Below are 12,822 nucleotides of genomic sequence, written 5' to 3'. Positions count from 1 at the left end.
TTTAACTGAAGTTAATTATTACTGCACTGAACATGTTTTTATTAAGCACCAACCAAATACACTGTTAACACATTTAACTGGAACCAGGTGAAGTGACATGTATATTTTTACTATTTAAATACATTTAATTAAAAGCTTTTCTTCTTCGTGAAACAAGAAAATCAAATCATAAGGCAATAACTGAACAATGGGAACACCTTTTACTTTTTAAAAAAAATTCTTCCTTACAGAAAAAAAAACACCTGTAAATAGTAATCCACATCCTCAAAACTAAAGCTGTGTAGAATTTTTATTTTCCACATACTGTTAACAGATTTTCAGTGTAAAGTGAGGAAGGAAGCTCTGTGGAGACAAGCTGGTTGGTGGAGGCATGCGAGAGTGGTGCTCAAATCCAAGGAACTAAAATTGCTTATTTGCCGGTCATCGTTCTTTGACGAGAAAATTGTATACAAGCCCCTTTCCACTCACCAGTATTCACTTTTATTAAAAAAAAAAAGCTGACTTTGCCAAATGAGTCACTTTCTCACTGTCAGAACAGACTTAAACAGCGGTGCTAACAGTTGTAAATCATCAAGACAAGCAAAGCACATTTGAAAAACATACAAACAACTGAACTTTTTGTGGCAGACATTATAACAGCAATTTATGGAAATGTGTTGATGTTTGTATTTTATATTTAGTCTTACACCAGTTTGTTATCATTGGTTGAAATACTGAATGTAGAAGCTTTAGAATCTAAAAGGGTTTTTCTAACGAAAATTACAAACATATCAAAGGAAAAGCACAAATACAATGTTCTCCAGAAATACTGTCGCAGAAATAGAATATGGAAGGAGACAGGACTGCTGACTAATCTCATATGTACAGGGAGAAGGACACTCCATGCAGCTTAGCTCCAACATGTGAGCATGGGACAGAAAAGCAAGGTGAACCTAAAGACATCCCATGGACACATTGAGCTGGAACCACCTCTGCCCATAGGTGGTGGGGCCAGGTTCAGATGCTTGCAGTAAACGCATCCTCCAGTGAATCTGGGCCTAGATGGCTGTGGCTCCCTGGGGGCTACCCACACTGTGTATTCCACAGGTGGAGGTGACCTTCTCGGGCACTGCTGGGACACTTCCTGGGCCTGCCTGGGCAGTGGTAGGGCTCAGAGAACTTCAGCATGAGGGCCTTGGGGAGTCTATATCAGACTTGAGGACCAAGCCTGGGCTCACAAATGACAACTAGGCTACTATTTTTACAAAGTATTTTAAACGGGGAAAAAGCCATTATTTTTTGGTTGTGGGTTTTACACTGTCAGGTAAACAAAAATGTACAAGCAGAGAAGAAAGATGAATGCTTCTGAAATTTAAATTCGACACATTAAAATGTTAATAAAGGAGTATTTTATTTATAAATCTTTCCATTCTGCATGTATCAACTACATTTCATAGCAATCAACTACATGTCACAGCAAACATGTTCTCTTTTTATAACCTTTGTTTCACGAGCAAGACAAACATCACCTACTTTGACTTAAAAACAAGGGAACCTGCCCAACAACTTGATTAAAAAATGTCAAACAACTTCAACAGACACTTCTCCAAAGAAGAGACATAGCAGCCAAGAAGCCCATGAAAAGATGCTCCATATCACCAATTGTTAGGTAAATGCAAATTAACACTACAATGAGATACTACCTCACGCTCATTATGAGGCTACTGGCAAATTAAAAAAAAAAAGAAAGTAACAAGTGTTGACATGGATGTGGGGAAACTGGATCCCTCGTGCAATGTTGGTGGAAATGGAGGATGGTATAGCTACTATAGGAAACAGTATGGAGGTTCTTCAAAAAATTAAACATAGAATTACCATATGATCCAGCAATTCCACTTCTGGGTATATATTCAAAAGAACTGAAAGCAGAGAATGAAAGAGATACTTGTATGCCCACGTTCATAGCAGTATTACTTGCAACAGCTAAACATGGAAGCAACCCACAAGTCCATCAGTGGATGAATAGATAAACAAAATGTGGTGTACACTATACACAATATGGAATATTATTCAGTCTGAAAAAGGAAATGCTGACACATGCTACAACAGGGCTGAAACTTGAGGATGTTACGCTGAGATAAGACAGTCACAAAAGGACACATACTGTCTGATTTGACTTATACGAGGTACTCAGAAAAGTCAAATCATACAAACAGAAAATAGAAAGCCAGTTACCAGGTCTGGGGTGCTGGAGAATGAAAAGTTAGCGTTTAATGGGGACAGAGTTTCAGTTTGGGAAGATGTAAAAGTTCTAGAGATGGATGGTGGTAATGGTTGCACAATAGTGTGAATGTACTTAACACCACTGAACTGTACATTTAAAAATGGTTAGGATGGCAATTTTATGTTATGTGTATTTTGCTGCAATTAAAGATAAACAGTGTGCAAGAGAGGAGAGGAAGTAGCAGCTTGTCTTGTTCATGCTGTCTGAGGTGCATGTCCGAGGGATGGGGTGGGAGCGGGAAGTGTTAAAAACAAAGAATAGAACGTTATACAACACAAGCGGAAAATACAGGGCACAAACGCACTTGTATAAAACACAGAGTTTCCATAAACTTAAAACATGTCTGAATGATGGAGCTAACAGCCCTTAACTCCCCACACCCAGGCTGCACCACAGCATACGTCACCCCCTTGCTAGCAAATGTGCCCAAAAGGCAATGACATTCCAAGTTTCCTCTGACAAGCCCAAGGACAGGGCATTACTTTTCCAAGTTCCTTTCCATTCAAGAAAAGGAAGAGAAGAGAATAGAGAAGAATCAACAAAACAACTCCAAATAGAAGTAAACAAGAGCCAAGAACGGAATTATTTCTCATAATTAAACCCCAATTTTTATAAATTACAATCCTCATTCTAGTGATGACCTATAATAAGATTTACATTTTCCTCTGATGGTATTTTCCTTAAGAGATGGATAAAAAGGTCTTAATCTTCATCTCCCAGACCACTCTAGAGTTTTAAGCACAGGCTTTACAGAAATGTGCTGTTATGGGCCATCATCTTCAAATCATTTCCACACAAGTCTAGGAAAATAAGACAGGCTAGGGTAAGGCTCCGGTTTTTAAAATTGCTAATCAAGGGCATCAGTTCTTAACTATATTGCTGTAAGATATGTCACAAAACTTTTGTTACCAGTAAGAAGAATGACCAATATTTGTGAATGATTTAAGTTTTAATAATTATTAAAGTACTACACTACACATAATAAAAAATAATACATACTCATAAACTCAACTTCCCTGAGTTGCCAGTAGGAAGCAACCCTGCCAAGCCCTTGATTTTGGATTTCTGGCCTCCAGAATTGTGACGACATATATTTCTGTGGTTTTAAGCCACTGAGTTTGTGGTTATGGAACCCTAGAAAATGAATAAAATTATCTATCTTTTCAAGCTACTTCAGTTTGATATTGATTATGAAAGGTACATATATGCTATCAAACAGAAGAGACTTTAGGGAGAAAAAATCTCGCATAAATGCAACAAGTTGCCATGACTCTAAGTGCCAAGGTAATATAACATGCAAACTGTGATAATTTCACCAAAACCAAAACAAAGTGGAACAAATCCTCAAACACAGTTGTTGATAATTCCCACCCTGGCCTCCTCTGACATTTCCTTTGGATCAATTTGGCTGCACCTCTTCTGTCAAGCAGGGGCTGGACGACATTTTGGTCAGCTCCTCCCCGGAAGGGAGCTACAATCTCTGCTCTAACAATCCCCAGTTGTTGTCTTAAGTCACGCTGTGTTCATCAATGGCTACCTACTAAACTTAGCTTTTTATCTGTACATTTTCCAATCAGGTCGTATTATTTTCTCCTGGTAGGCAAATGTTTACATTTATCCATTTTCCTGATATAAAGCTACTTCGTATCAGTGTATTATTAGTCTCTAATTATAAAAAGATAATCCAGAAGGGAAAGTCCAGTCAATTTTATGTAAGTTAAAAAAATATGTGAAACCTATTTTTAGAATTAACATTTCCTTCCTAAATATCTAACACGACACACTTACGGACTCTTAAATCACCCTTGTTACATGAAGGGAGCAGCAGAGCAGAGGGCGACAAGAGCACCAAGGCCAGGTGGAGCCACAGCCAATGTGGGCCCATCTGACTCCGCAGGGAGAAGCAACTGCACTGTGCACAGAGTGCAATCTGGCAGAAGGGAAACACCGTCTTAAAAGAGCTTCAGATGCAGCAACCTTGAAGAAGGGCTGTGCCAGAAAGTCCACCAGATGAGGCCGCAAACCTATTAAAGGGCATCAGACACTCTGTGCACAGGGTACACAAAACAATGCCTCCCACATTCTATGACTTCCTGCGTGTGCCACTGGGACCACCACACTCCCTACCTGCACCATCTTACCTAGACAGACTAAATCTCAGCCACCTCATGACTAGGATATTAACATGGCTTCCAGTTCTATAAATTCCTCCCCCTTAACAATGCATGTCTGTAAAATCAGAAATGATGAAAACTGGACTTGTGAGTGGCTTTGTAGTAGGGATTACAGGTCCAGAATAGAATAGGTTCAATAACATATTTAAGATATTTAAGGGAAAAAATATAAGCCAAAGATTTAACATCTAAATAGTGACTATCAAGGGTAAAAGTCACACATATTTTTTATGAGTATACACAAACACAGGAAGTACAGTGACCAGGAGCTGAGGGATGACCCACTAAAGAATAAGCACCAGAAACCAAAATGACTAGAGGCAGATGCAAAGGTGAGCTGCAGGGTGGTCTGTATTTATCTGTGGAGCTGCTGGCACATGACGGTGATAAAAGTGCAGCATGCCATGGTTACCAGCGCGGACAATGCAAACAAAGAACAACCACCAGAGAAGTGGTAGAGGTGGGCAGAAGATGTGCAGGGGCCAAGTGGGACTGGGGTGTCCATCAGCTAACTGCACTATCAGGTACTGTGGGGAGCCAACCAAAGAAACTAAGTGTTTGAGTGTTTGCTATAAAGGCATTAGGATAAAAGTGGGGGAAAAAAAAAAAAAAAGGGAGGAAGAAATCCCTCTTAAATACCAAAAGGATAAAAGCAAATAAAATAGAACAAGGTGGTTCCCTGTTATCTGTGATGTAAAAAATGGACTTGGCTCACCTATTAAATGGAAAACAGTCTTGGATTGGCTCACAAAGCAAAATCAAACACCATACTGCATATACGACATACAGCTATAAAAGGCTGGGAAAATATATAGAGAATTTATAGGACTCAGAAAAAAAGTAACTGTCACAGGAAACTTTATAGCATTAAATACCTATATCAATACAAATTTAAATAATAAAAATAAATTATTTAGACATATAACTGAAAAAGCCAGAAAAAGAATAAGTGAACCAAAAGAAAGGGGGGAATTATTACAAATAAAAGCAGATATTATTAAGTAGAAAAAGAATAGAACTAAGAAGTAAATCCAAAAGCTGGCTCTCAAGATAAAATAATCAACCAAAACAAACCACTAGGTATCTGATTAGAAAAAAAAAAAAAAAAAAGAAAGTTACAAGTGCTAACAGAAGAAAATTTAAACATTGTAAAAGATAAGAAAAAGAAAGGGATAGAGAGAAAAATGTGTAGATTAAAAGAGACTTTAAAAACATATCAAATTTTAAGAATAAAACAACACTAAACTATAGTGTCTAGGGATATACACTTGGTGATAAAACTATAAATATTAGGGAAATGGTTACCATAAGAGTTTGGGAAGTGGTAATTTTTGGGGAGAGGAAGTAGGTTATAATAGAAATGGGACATGTGGGGGGCGGGGGGCGCTTCTGGGATGATTGATAAAGTTCTATTCCTTGACCCGGGTGTGGTCACAAGGATGTTTCCCTTATAAAAATGAAGAAAAACATTAAAAAATCATTACAGGCAACTTTATAAAACTCTTTGCAGTAAGTTAGAAGTAGATGAAACATTTTTCAAAAATATTAAATTTAATGCTATTCCAATACAAAATCAAGTTTTTTTCTTAGAGCTAAACAAGTTAATTATAAAATGCATTTAAGAACAACAAGAAACTATCCTAAAATTCATACGGAATGAAAAAAGAGCCCAAATAGCCAAAGCAATCCTAAGCAAAAAGAACAAAGCCAGAGGCATCACACTACTCAACTTCAAACTGTACTATAAAGCCCCAGTAACCAAAACAGCTTCTGTACTGGTACAAAAACAGACTCACAGACCAATGAACAAAACAGAAAACTCAGAAATAAAGCCACACACCTACAACCATTCAATCTTTGACAAGGCCAGCAAAAACAGCAGTGGAAAAAGACCGTCCTATTCAATATATGGTGTTGGAATAACTGGCTAGCCACATACAGAAGACTGAAGCCAGACCCCTACCTTTCACCATATACAAAAATTAACTCAAAATATATTAAAGATTTCAATGTAAGACCTCAAACTGTAAGATCCTGGAAGATAACCTAGGAAATACTCTTCTTGACGTTGGCCTTGGCAAAGAATTTTTGGCTAAGTTCCCAAAAACAATTGCAACAAAAACAAAAATTGGCAAGTAGAATTTAATTAAATGAAAGAGCTTCTGCACAGCAAGAGAAACTACTGACAGAGAATACAGACAACCCACGGAATGAGAGAAACTACTTGCAAACTATGCATCTGACAAAGGCCTAATATCCAGAATCTACAGGGAACTTATGCAAAAAAACAAACGGCCCCATTAAAAAATGGGCAAAGGAGTGAGCGGAAATTGCGCCACTGCACTACAGCCTCGGCGTCAGAGTGAGACTCTGTCTCAAAAAAAAAAAAAAAAAATGGGCAAAGGACATGAACAGGCACTTCTCAAAGAAGATATACAAGTGGCCAACAAACATGAAAACGGCTCAGTACCACACAGCATTAGAGAAATGCATCAAAACCACAATGAGATACCATCTGACAGTAGTCAGAATGGCCACTACTAAAAAGTCAAAGACAACAGATGCTGGCAAGGCTGAGGAGAAAACAGAATGCTTATACACTGTTGACGGGAATGTAAATCAGTCCAGCCATTGTGGGAAGTGGTCTAGAGATTTCTCAAAGAACTTAAAATAGAACTACCATTCTATCCAGCAATCCCATTACTGGGTATATAGCCAAAAGAAAATAAATCATTCTACCAAAAAGACACAGGCACTCATATGTTCATCGCCGCACTATTAACAATAGTAAAGACACAGAATCAACCCAGGTGCCCATCAATGGTAGTCTGGATAAAGAAAATGTGGTACCTATACATCATGAAATACTACACAGCCATAAAAAAGGAATAAAATCACACCCTTTGCAGCAACATGGATGGAGCTTGACTTAATTCTAAGCAAATTAATGCAGGAACAGAAAACCAAATACCACATGTTCTCACTTACAAATGGGAGCTAAACATTGAGCACACATGGACACAAACATGGGAACAACAGACACTGGGGACTACTAGAAGGTAGAGGGAGTGGGGGTGGGTTAAAAAAAAACTACCTATTGGGTACTATGCTAACTAGGTGACAGGATCTGTACTCCAAACCCCAGCCTCATGCAATATTTTCATGTAACAAATCTGTACATGGACCCCCTGTATCTAAAAGGAGAAGAAGAACCAGTAAGCACAAATAACCAGACAACTCTGAGTAAGAACCACAATGGTGAAGACTCTAGCCCCAGCTGACATGAAAACACAGTATTAAGCCTCTCTATTTACATCAGTGTGATGAGGGAAGTCCAGGAAGACAGAGAGAAAACCCTGTAGCCCCAATTGCCCATGGAAATTTAGTATGGGAAAAAGAGGTATCTCAACACAGCAGGGAAGGGGCTTTTCAGTTAGTAGTGCTGCTGCAGTAACTGGACAGCTACTGCACAAAGACACAAACAGATTTGTTCCTCACGTCATGCTCCAAGATAAATTCCAAATGGAGCATAAGTTCTCTTCTCTCTCCTAAGGCATAATTCATATACAGCAGAATAGACTTTTAAGTACAGTTCAGGGAGTCCTGACCTGTGTACCTCCTGTAACACATACCCAATAAAGACACCACAGAAAGCTTCATATAGCTATTAAGTCAATCACCAGGGAGGCTCTCCACTCTGCCTCTCCTTGGGAGCTAAGAGGTAAGCCACCATTGCGAGCCCTGTGCTGACGCAGGCCCCAGACACGACTGACAGCACAGTCAGACTACGTGATGTCTCTGGCTTGCCTATTAATTTTCTTAACGATGACTTAAAAAGACTTTTAAAGATGATTTTAGACTTGCACAAGAGTTTCAGAGGCAGGACACACGGTGTCCCCAAGTTTCCACCCACCTTCATGCAGCCATAGAACAAGGATCAACACCAGAAGAGGAACTCTGGCATGGTACTCCCAGCTCAACCACAGGCTTTGTTGTTTTGCCAGGCCACCCACCAGAGCCCGTCTGCTGCTGGGCCCAGTCCAGGATCCACACTGTACTTAGCTGACACACTACCATGGCCCCCCATGCCTGAAGAGTTTGTAGTCTCCTCTCATCACCTTAAAGAGTACTGGTCAATTATTTTGTAGAATGTCCTTCAAATTGGGTTTGTCTGCTGTTTTCTCCTGATTCAGCTTAGGGAAAACCACCACAGATGATGTGCCATTCACACAGCACCACACCACAGGTACCTGCTGCCAATATTATGCCACCTTTGAGTTCTTGGTTGGGGCAGTGTCTGCCAGGTTTCTCCACTGTAAAGTATTGTTCCCTTTGTAATGAATAGCTGTTTGGGGGGAGACTTGGCAGATATTCTATTTCTCCTAATTCTTTTACCTGTTAGATTTCACCTTGCTGCATCTGTCAAGGGACTGTGCTTATAACAATTATCATGGTGATTTTCTATTTCCCTTATTCCTTCTACATTTATTAACTGGAATTCTACAAGGAAGAACTGTTCCTTATCCCTCACTTATGCATTCATTTATGTATTCATATCAGCCTAAATGGATGGCTATTTCTTTTCTTTTTTAGGTTATAATCCATTACTACTGTTGTCTATCCTGTGGCTCGAACTGCTCCAGCTTTGGCCAATGCAGCACTTTTTGACGGATATCTACCCTTCTGATATCTGACAGGCTCCCATCACTCACCTTTCATTTGCCCTACCCCAGCCCTGGAACCAATCCCCTCCCTGACGAGCCCTTAGGATCCACCATCTCAGGCTGGTTCTAGTCACTGATGCAGGTGTCACTGCTCTAAGGCCCTCTGTCAACAGACTTAGAAAACAGATGTGTTATACTAACTCACACATGCAAAGACCCACATTTCTCTCTCTCTGAAAAAACCAACAGCCCTAGTTCATGCTGACACCTCCAACCCTGATCCAGAACCAAAGGATAACTCTAGCACCATCCTTACTTATTTGTAACTTCTTCCTAGAATATGTACAGTTTTGAGATTGCTAACCCATGCCCCTATGAGAAACAAGTGCACTAACCAGAGGTTTTGTCTTTAGCCTTACAGCATCCTGTCAAAACACTGTTTTCCAAAGTTACTGATAGGTCAGCTAATTCCACATCCATTTCACTATGGTTATGGCAGCATTCCCTAACGATTTTGGCACGAAGGACCGATTTCTTAGAAGACACTTTTTCCACAGACTGGGGCGAGGAGGGGGGATGGTTTCAGGATGAAACTGTGCCACCTCAGATCATCAGGCATTAGTTAGTTAGTCTCAAAAGGAGTGAGCAACCTAGATCATTCACATGCACAGTTCACAATAGGGTTCATGCTCCTATGAGAATCTAATGCTGCTGCTGACCTGACAGGAGGCAGAGCTCAGGCAGTAATGCTTGCCTGCCCTCTGCTCACCTCCTGCTCTGTGGCCCAGGTCCTAACAGGCTACGGACTGGTACCGATCCATGGCCTAGGGGTTGGGGACCCCTGGATTATGGGATAAGTTTGTAATACCATTTGATTCATCTGTCACAGTTTGTTTTATTTGGGCACTCCCCCCAATAACACACACACAAACATCTTTGTTGATTTTAGTGAAATTCTGTGGTGCACAGTTCCATGGGTTTTGACAGGTGCACAGTCAAATCTAACACAGTCCCATCACTCCCCAAACTGCCTCTGACTCTCTTTGTAATCAACTCCTTTTCCCCAACTCTTAACCCCTGGCAACCACTGATTTATTCTTCTTCCTTATGGTTGTGCATTTTCTAGCGCATCCTTTAAACAGAATCATACAGTATGGAGGCCTTTTAGGTTTGGTTTGTTTCACTAAGCAAAATGAATTTAAGATTCATCCATGTTGTGCGAATTAATAGTTTGTTCCTTTTGACTTCTGAGTGGTATTCTCCTGTAGAGATGTTACCACAATTTGTTTATTCATTCACCAGTTGAAGGATATCTGATTTTGAGTGTTGGCAATTACTGAATAAAACTATTAACAGTCACATGCAGGTTTTGTGTGAGCATGAATTTTCACTTACCTTGGGTAAACACCTAGGAGGGAGACTGCCAGGTCCTAAGGCAGTGTAACACAGTAAGAAGCTGCCACACTGTTTTCCAGAGTGGCTGTGCCATTCTGCATTCCCAGTAGCAGGGCTGGAGAGCATATTCCTGCTAGCACTTGGCACTGTCCTTGCCAGCACTGGGATGCTTCGTGATTGTTCTTTCATCTTAGCTACTGACGTAGGCCTGTGCTGGTACCTTATGAGGAAGGTGCACAGCCTTCCAAATCACCTAGGCCCACTGTGGCAGTCTCATTCCCCAGAACATACTGTTATATCTCTAGCTGGTCAGCTGCTTGCCCCAGATGGTACTGTGGCCTCAGGCTAGCTGCAGTGTTTACCTTCCGGATTGCTTGCATTTGTTTCCCTAACAATAAATTATGTTGGGCATCACATGCTCATTTTTCTCTGCTTATTTGCATGGGCTTCTCTGCAATCCATGCAAGTTGTTTGGTGAAGTACAGGTTCACCGAAACTATTGCCCAATTTTTTACTGGGTTGTTTTCTTATTGTTGAGTTTTAAGTGTTCTTTATTATTCTGGATACTAACCCTTTGTCAGATATGTGACTTACAAATGTGTTCTCTGAGAGTAGAATTTTTAAATTTTGATAAAATGCAAATTATAGATTTTTTTCTTTTATGGATTGTGCTTTTGGTATCGTATCTAAAAACTCTGCCCAAGATCATGCAGACTTTCCTTTGGGTTTCTTCCATAAGTTCTACAGTTTTACATTCTACATTTAGGTATATGATCCATTTTGAGTTCATTTTTGTATAAAATGTGAGCTGTACAGGTTATTTATTTTTGCATATACACAACTAGTTTTCTAGCCCATTTGCTGACAAGATTACACTTTCTCCATGGAATATATTAAGAGGTGCCTTTACACCACTGTCAAAAATAAACCGACCATATCTGTATGGACTTATCTAGGGTCCTCTGTTCTATTCCACTGACCTGTGTATCTATCTTTTCGCCAATACCACATACCACTCTCTTGATTGTGGTGATTTTACATTTTACAGTAAACCTTGTTCTTTTTTCTTTTTGAGATGGAGTTTTGCTCATCTCATTGCCCAGGCTGGAGTGCAATGACAGGATCTCTGCTCACCACAACCTTCACCTCCCAGGTTCAAGTGATTCTCATGACTCAGCTTCCTGAGTAGCTGGGATTACAGGCACCTGTCACCACGCTCAGCTAATTTTTTTTTTTTTTTTTTTTGTATTTTTTGTATTTTTAGTAGAGACGGGGTTTCACCATGTTGGCCGGGCTGGTCTTGAACTCCTGACCTCAGGTGATCCGCCCGCCTTGGCCTCCCAAAGTGGTGGGATTACAGGCCTGCGCCACCACGCCCAGCCGTTGCTCTGCCTTTCTAATGATGACTTTAGGTATAAGTTTTTAATATGAAGTTCATCTTTTTGTTCTTTCACAGCTTGTGGTTTTTGTGTGGTAAGCAATCTGCCTACTTTACATTGTGAAAATACTGTTTTCTTCTTAAAACTTTACAGTTTTAGCCTTTTACAGTTCATTCTAAAATCCATCTAACATTAATGCTATGTCCACAGTAAGAGTGAGTAGTAGAGGTTCACTTTTCCTTGCACGTTTATCCAGTTGAAAAAATCTTTCCCTTCCCAATTGAACTACCTTGGTTAAAAAAACTTTGATTTCTCCTGTTGTTGCACTGTGCATCCTAGTGTTTTGTAAATTAACTATTCTTATCTTCTTAGTTTTTTATAAGTGTAAACAGGGGAAATATAATTTCTTTTAAAAGAGCTCTCTTACTTAATAAAGAAACAAGCCGGGCACGGTGGCTCACGCATGTAATCCCAGCACTTTGGGAGGCAGAGGCGGGTGCATCACCTGAGGTCAGGAGATCAAGACCATTCTGGTCAATATGGTGAAACCCTGTTTCTACTAAAAATACAAAAATTAGCCAGGTGTGGTGGTGGGCGCCTGTAGTCCCAGCTACTCAGGAGGCTGAGGCAGGAGAATTGCTTGAACCCAGGAGGCACAGGTTGCAGTGAGCCGAGATCACGCCACTGCACTCCAGCCTGGGTGACAGAGCAAGACTCCATCTCAAAAAAAAAAAAAAAAAAAAAAAGAACAAACAAACGAACAAAAGAAAGGAAAGGAAAGGGAAAGGAAAAGAAATAAAATGTCTAATGTTTTTTGCCCAGCAAACTAGTTAAAGCAATTACAAAGACAAGGCTGCTGTAAACACCTTGTGCATTGTCCCCAAAACGCAGATGGCATGGGAGCAGACAGCACCTTTACATGAAGACACACATGCAGCCTACACAAG

At 40.1% G+C, this 12,822-nt stretch overlaps 1 protein-coding gene across 11 annotated transcripts in view; it reads right to left on the bottom strand.

Moving 5' to 3' along the window:
- Nucleotides 1–12,822, bottom strand: part of FBXO25 (F-box protein 25) — a 104,842-nt gene that overhangs the window by 80,411 nt on the left and 11,609 nt on the right. The window lies entirely within an intron of this gene.

The sequence above is a fragment of the Gorilla gorilla genome, chromosome 7, assembly GCF_029281585.2.
Source record: "Gorilla gorilla gorilla isolate KB3781 chromosome 7, NHGRI_mGorGor1-v2.1_pri, whole genome shotgun sequence".
NCBI lineage: Eukaryota > Metazoa > Chordata > Mammalia > Primates > Hominidae > Gorilla > Gorilla gorilla.
The sequence above is the reverse complement of the archived record's forward strand: the minus strand, read 5'-3'. Positions and strand labels throughout refer to the sequence as shown.